This window comes from Chiloscyllium punctatum, chromosome 36, assembly GCF_047496795.1.
Source record: "Chiloscyllium punctatum isolate Juve2018m chromosome 36, sChiPun1.3, whole genome shotgun sequence".
In the NCBI taxonomy this organism is placed as follows: Eukaryota; Metazoa; Chordata; class Chondrichthyes; order Orectolobiformes; family Hemiscylliidae; genus Chiloscyllium; species Chiloscyllium punctatum.
The window spans coordinates 26,617,783-26,624,998 of record NC_092774.1 but is presented as its reverse complement, the minus strand read 5'-3'; the positions used below and the strand labels follow the sequence as shown (position 1 = coordinate 26,624,998).

Sequence of the window (7,216 nt, the reverse complement as noted above, 5' to 3'; positions counted from 1 at the left end):
GATTCAATAGAAGGATGCATAGAATATATTCTGGAAGACATGTAACCTGGCTGTAATCTGAGAGACTAAATTCTATTTCTTGTTATATTCGTGGGTCTTGTATTTATTGGAACAGCATATGACAAGAATTCTATTTTATGCCAGAATTGTCAGCAGTTCGAAGGATTTTATTCGGTTTGTTAATAGATTAATTTAGTTGTTCACCATTCAAGTTGGATACGTAAATTACTTTTTGTTGATTTTAAAGTGTCAGGGATTTATTTTTGTTTTTAAGACTAGAGCAGATGAGACCACTTCCACACTAATGTTATAGATTATAGGGCAATGCGCTCCTCTTTTGACGTTTCGGTTTGAGATCTCAGAGAGGGGAGGGAATTCAGCATTCGCTTTATAACAGTATTGACATGCCGTCCTGCTGAATGCAAAGGAGTCATTATTAATCCTAGCCTCTCACTCTGGTTGTGGGTAAATCGCTTTAATTTGAATACTGACTCAGAAACTGCACAGCCAACCAACTGTTGAAACAATGATTTACACTTTATTGTAGGTAGCAACCAAAAAATAAAATCCCTCAAGTAAGCAAGTTCAGCCTCTCTCTCCCCCAGAACCTCCACCACCCCCCCCCCCCCCACCCACCGCCCCCCTCACCCCGCCATCTTGGCTATCACCCAAGTGATGGTGGAATTTAACATTGTTTCCACCAACAGTGCCCATCTCTGGAACTTTACAGGGGTTTGATGCAGTGTTGTTCTTCCAAGTACTGCTGCTAAACCATTTTGAAGTTGATTTCTGGTGGAGTTCCCTCACTTTCAAATTTGTGGTGTAACGTTTCTTTAGATTCTGACACCACCTCCCCACCCTTCTGGAGACCTCAGGTCTGTAGCTTACCTTCTTATCCTTGAGGGTTTTCCACCTGTTTGAAACAGCCTGTCCTGCAATTAACCCCTTTACGCCAAGGCCTTCCTTCTACAGGCAGAATTAATTGTCCTTTTATCACACAGTTATTAAACTGTCCAAAGAAACAGCTCATTGTTTTGCCTCCTCCTTCCCAGCGATAGTGAATGTATGTTATTTGTTAACTCCCTTGTAGCAGTTTCTCATTGGCCCTTTCGTTTCTTGGTTCAGAAAGATTTATCGCTGCCTCATGAAGTTATCAAAGTTCTGGAGTTTACAGGACCACACCACATTCCTCTCTGCCTCCCCCAGGAATAACGATTGCTCCTGAGATACTCGCAGATACTCGCAGCGCACTGAATCTCCCTCACTCGATGTCTCAGGATTCTTCCTGCCACACCAGTGTCCAGAATCTCTCAAGCAAACAAAAGCAACCATGTTTTCTTGATTGGAATGGCTGCTGATATTCAAGTCTCAATGAATCAAGTGGCTCTGTCAGAAGTTGATGTATGCTTTCAGATTTCTTTCTGCCCGTCTTCCTGCAAAGAAAAATCACAAAATAAGTGATCACTGTCAGTACAGTAAATGAACATAACATTGGTGGCAATTCCTATAGATTGTGAGATGCCTGCTGATCACATATTATCCAGACCACAGAAACCTGAAAACCCTCCTGCAGCCAGGTAGGCTGAGCTGTGCATGGAGGAAAACTTAATTTCAGTGACAATAAACATGGAACAAGCTGTTGTGGTTCTGTTCACCGAACTAGGAATTTGTGTTGCAGACGTTTCGTCCCCTATCTAGGTGACATCCTCAGTGCTTGGGAGCCTCCTGTGAAGCGTTTCCGTGATGTTTCCTCCGGCATTTCTAGTGATTTGTACCTGCCGCTTCCGGTTGTCAGTTCCAGCTGTCCGCTGCAGTGGCCGGTATATTGGGTCCAGGGCGATGTGCTTGTTGATTGAATCTGTGGATGAGTGCTATGCCTCTAGGAATTCCTTCGCTGTTCTCTGTTTGGCTTGTTCTATAATAGTAGTGTTGTCCCAGTCGAACTCACGTTGCTTGTCATGAGTTCGACTGGGACAACACTACTATTACCACAACAACGAGCACCCGAGCTACAAATCTTCTCCCAAACATGGAACAAACTGCCTACAAAGATGTTGAAAATGGAGCTGAATCAAGGATATGAAAATGAAATGTTCAGGCTGCTTGAGAAAGGAAAGCCAGAAAAGATGCTGAATAGCTTCCTGCTGATCTATTAAATAAAAAAAAGACAAAAAGGACGTAACTCCATTACTACATTAGAAGGTGAATAATAATTGCAATGAAACTTTTACAACAGCCAACAATATCAGATATACACCAAAGAGAAAAAAGAACAAACAAAATTTACAGCCCAGGACCAGGCCCTTCAGCTCTCCAGCCTGAGCCGATCCAAATGTACTGTCTAAACCTGTCGGTCAATTCCTAAGCATCTGTATCCCTCTACTCCCGCCCCCAACCCCCCATCGCCCCCCACCACCCCCCAACACCCCCCACCACCGACTCTTGCATTTATCCAGACGCATCTTAAATGAATCTACTGTGCCTGCTTCTAGCACCTCTGCTGGCAACGCGTTCCAAACGCCCACAAGTAAAACTTGTGTTCAATTTGAGTATGTGTTGCCCTTGCCGCGTTCATTGTCATGGTAGCTCTGCCCCATCCCGAATTCAGGCAGTCGGATCTCGTGAAACGAAGCTGCTTTATGAGAAAATTGATGTGCCGTTTTTGAACGAGGTAATGTAAGAAATGAGGGCTCGTCCGGGACTTGAACCCGGGATCTCTCGCATGTCCACGCAGGCGAAGACCCGAAGCGAGAATCATACCCCTAGACCAACGAGCCACGCAATGCCATGCACTGCCAAGTCAATTTGAGTTCAAGCAAAGCAAGGGGTTTAAATTTATTTTGGAAAACTTCCTTTGTGCCGTGGGAAAACTCCTGCCGCAGGAAATGCAGTATGACAGATTCGTTGTGACAGAAGCAGGAGTAGGCCATTTGGTCAAGCCTGCTCCGTCATTCATTAAGATCACAGCTCCAACAACCTGCACTATCCCGACTACCCTTAATTCCCCTACCATACACAAACCCATCCAACTGTGTCTTCAATATACTTCATGAAGCTGTCTCAACTGCTCTCTTGGGCAGAGAATCCCATGGAGTCTCACAGAGTAACACAGATGTACAATACGGAAACAGACCCTTCGGTCCAACTCGTTCATGCAGCCCAGATGCCCTAACCTAATTTTGCCAGCACTTGGCCCAAATCCCCATAAAACCTTCCTATTCATATACACATCCAGATGCATTTTAAATGCTGTAATTATACCAACCTCCATCAGTTACTTCAGCAGCTCATGCCGTACATGCATCACCCTCTGCGTGAAAAGGTTGCCCCTTATGTCCCTTCTATATCTTTCCCCTGCCCTCCCTAAAACTATTCCCTCTAGTTCTCGACTCCCCCATCACAGGGAAAAGAACTTGTCTATTTAGTCTATCCATATCCCTCATAATTTTATAAACCTCTATAAGGTCGCCCCTTAGCCTCCGACGCTCCAGCGAAAACAGTCTATTCAGCCTCGCCCTATAGCTCAACCCTCCAACCCTGGCAACGTCCTCGTAAATCTTTTCTGCACGTTTTCTAGTTTCACAACATCTTTCCGATCGGAAGCAGACCAAAATTACATGCAATATTCCAAAAGTGGCCTGACCAATGTTTTCTAAAGTCGCAACATGAACTCCCAACGTCTATCCTCGACGCTCTGACCAACAAAGGAAAGCACACCAAACGCCTTCTTTACTATCCAATCTGCCTGCGTCTCTACTTTTAAGGAACTATCAACCTGAACTCCAAGGTCTCTTTGTTCAGCAACACTTCCAAGGAACTTATCATTAAGTGTAAAAGTCCGTTTCTGATTTATTTTTCCAAATTGCAGCACCTCACATTTATCTACATTAACTTCCATCTGCCACTCCTCAGCCCATTGGCCCATCTGATGAAGATTCCGTTGAAATCTGAGGTATCCTTCTTTGCTGTCCACTACACCTCCAATTTTGGTGTCATCTACAAACTTACTGACTATACCTCCTACGTTTACACGCAAATCATTTATATAAATGACAAAACGTAGTGGATCCAGCATCGATCCTTGTGACACACCATTTGTCGTAGGCCTTCAGCCTGAAATTAAACCCTCCATCACAACCCTCTGTCTTCTGCCTTCGAGCCAGTTCTGTCTCCAAATGGCTAGTTGTCCCTGCATGCCATGAGATTAAACCTTGCTCACCAGTCTCCCATGAGGAACCTTGATGAATGCCTTCCTGAAGTCCATATAGATCACGTCCATCGCTCTGCCCTCATCAATCCACTTTGTTACTTTTTCAAAAAACTCAATCACGTTAGTGAGACATGATTTCCCAAGCATAAAGCCATGCTGACTATCCCTAACCAATTCTTGCCTTTCCAAATACATGTAAATCCTACCTCTCAGGATTCTCTCCAACAACTTGCCCATCATGGATGTCAGGCTCACCGGTCTATCGTTCCCTGGCTTTTCCTTACCACCTTTCTTAAATAGTAGCACCATGTTAGCCATCCTCTAGCCTTCCGACACCTCATCTGTGACTATTGATGATGCAAATATCTCAGTGAAAGGCCCAGCAATCACTTCCCCAGTTTCCCACAGAGTTCTAGGGTACTCCTGATCAGCTCCTTGCGATTTATCCACTTTTATGCATTTCAAGATATCCAGCAATTTCTCATCTGTAATATGGACATTGTTTCAACATGTAACCATCCATTTTCTCACATTATATATCTTCCATGCCCTTCTCCACAGTAAACACTGTTGCACAATATCCGTTCAGTATCTCCCCCATCGACTGCAGCTCCACACAAAGGCTGCCTTGCTGATCTTTGATGGGCCCTATTCTCTCCCTTGTTACCCTTTTGTCCTTAATGTATTTATAAAAACCCTTTGGATTATCCTTAACTCTATTTTCCAAAGCTATCTCATGTCCCCTTTTTGCCCTCATGATTTCTCTCTTAAGTATGGTCGTACTGCCTTTATACACTGAGGATTCACTCGATCTCTCTGTCTCTACTTGACATCTGCTTCCTTCTTTGTCTTAACCAAAATGTCAATTTCTCTGGTCATCCAGCATTCCCCAACATACCAGCCTTTCCTTTCACCCTAACAGGAATATACTGTCTGGACTCTTGTTATCTCATATTTGAAGGCTTCCCATTTTCCAGCAGTCCATTAACGTGCAAACATCTGCCCCCAATCAGCTTTTGAAAGATCTTGCCTCATACCTGAGTATTCCTCCAATTGAGAACTTCAACGTTTAGATCTGATATATTATTTTCAATCTCCATTCTAATGTTAATAGTATTATGGTTGCTGGCCCTTAGGTTTTGCACTCTCCCCAGTATGTGCATCCACACTGTGATTGAGAAAATGCCTTGTACACACTTAATACATTTCTCTATTTGACGGATAAGTAAATGGGAAGGAGTTATACCTTGGGTACACTCTTCCTTCATTCCCACCAACCCTACCCCCATTCCCACCCCAATAGTCGCAAGGCACTTTCCCCTGCAACTGCCGTATGTGTAACACAAGCCCATCAACCTGCACCCTCCTCACTATCCAAAGGCCCAAACATAGTTTGCAGGTGAAGCAGCACTTTACCTGTACTTTCCACAACCCGGTCTACTGCATTCGCTGCTCACAATGTGATCTCATCTACTTTGGGGAAATGAAGCGTAAACTGGGTGACTGCTGCACAGAAGACCTATGTTCTACCCGCAAAAAAGACCCCGAGCTTCCAGTTGCCTGCCAATTCCACACCCCACCCTGTTCCCTGGCCAACATCTCTGTCTCAAGTTTGCTGCAGTGTTCCAGCGAAGCTCAGCACCAGCAGAACGAAGAGCACCAAATATTGCACTTGGGGATCATACATCCTTTCGGTCCCAATATCGAATCCAATAATTCTAGGGCCTGAAATCCATAGTATCCTCGTCCCTTCCACACACACCAAGCCTTGTTATCACATAGTCTGTCATTACACACTACCTATTCTCAGCTACTAACAGTTTATCACCCTCCCACGCAGATCGTTATCAACTCCCTTTCCTGTCCAACAGTTCTTCCCTCGCTTTGGGCTCTGTCCTGATCTATCATTTACTACGTCCGCCTTCCTCCCACAATGTTTTTCGCATATAAACCGACATTTTCCCAATCACTATCAGTTCTATGGAAGGGTCACCGGCAACGACTGTTTTTTTGTTTCTGATATACAGCATCCGCAATTCTTTCAGTTTTTTTATTGAGAGAGAGTAGGAAATTGTTTCGAGAGACAGAGGGAGAGGGGGGAGAGACAGAACAGACATGAACTGTTGATCTCCGTTGTTTCTTATAACCTAAAATCGTTGCAGTGCGATTAGTTCCCTTAACCATGAAGAAATGACCTGTTTGCTGTAGGCTTGTGTCGCAACCGTAGCGCATCTGATTCCACCTCAGCAGTTTACGTGTTCAAATCACATCAGGCTCACTGCAGTCAACTATACCTCTAGACAGGATTCCGCTCGTAGGTATGTGTTGAGCCAAGTCTGTTTTCTGGGCACTTTCGATCACACATGAAGCTTCGCTATGCGTTTGATTTGTGAACACTGTGTCAGAGAGGTGCTGCGCCCATTGTTTGGGTAAATGCTCAGCTTCCCCCAGTGTGAGAAGTAAAACCTAGACTGTTCGATCAGGGGGTTTAAACACTGGGCCGCCTCCCTCTGGGCAGCCGCTTCATTCAGTTGGTGACAGCGCGGTGTGAATAACATTATTCTGATATTTTTACAACATAATCTAGAGACTCCCAGCTTTATGTTTCAATCTATCAGGAGAGTGACAGCGAGTTCAGATAGAAATGTTTTCCACCAACAGCAAATCCTTTCCTCTCACTGGACACAGTTAAAATTATCTTTATTCAACAGGAGGAGCGGAAACTACAGTCTGACGGCCCCTCTCCACATTAACGGTGAGCCTGAATTTTATAAACGGTGTCAGTAAAATCCAGTGGCGGACACTGATTTGGTTCAATTGCTTTTTGCCAAGCGTAATTCACCAAGAGGATGCTGCTGTGTGAAACAGCGTGGGGAATTAATGCAGGGCCTCCTGCACATGGAACACACCGCAACTGATGTGTTTCACCTTCGCCAGTTTATTCCTATCTCGGAGAAGAGAGGTTTGATGATTCGGATCGTAGCAGCCCGACAGAGAACAGGAGAA

At 44.5% G+C, this 7,216-nt stretch overlaps 1 non-coding gene across 1 annotated transcript; it reads right to left on the bottom strand.

Annotated features, from left to right (window-relative positions):
* Nucleotides 1-2,687: 2,687 nt before the first annotated feature.
* Nucleotides 2,688-2,777, bottom strand: trnap-cgg (transfer RNA proline (anticodon CGG)). Its single transcript is given in 2 exon segments — nt 2,688-2,723; nt 2,742-2,777. It is a non-coding gene; the product is annotated as a tRNA-Pro (tRNA).
* Nucleotides 2,778-7,216: the final 4,439 nt, after the last annotated feature.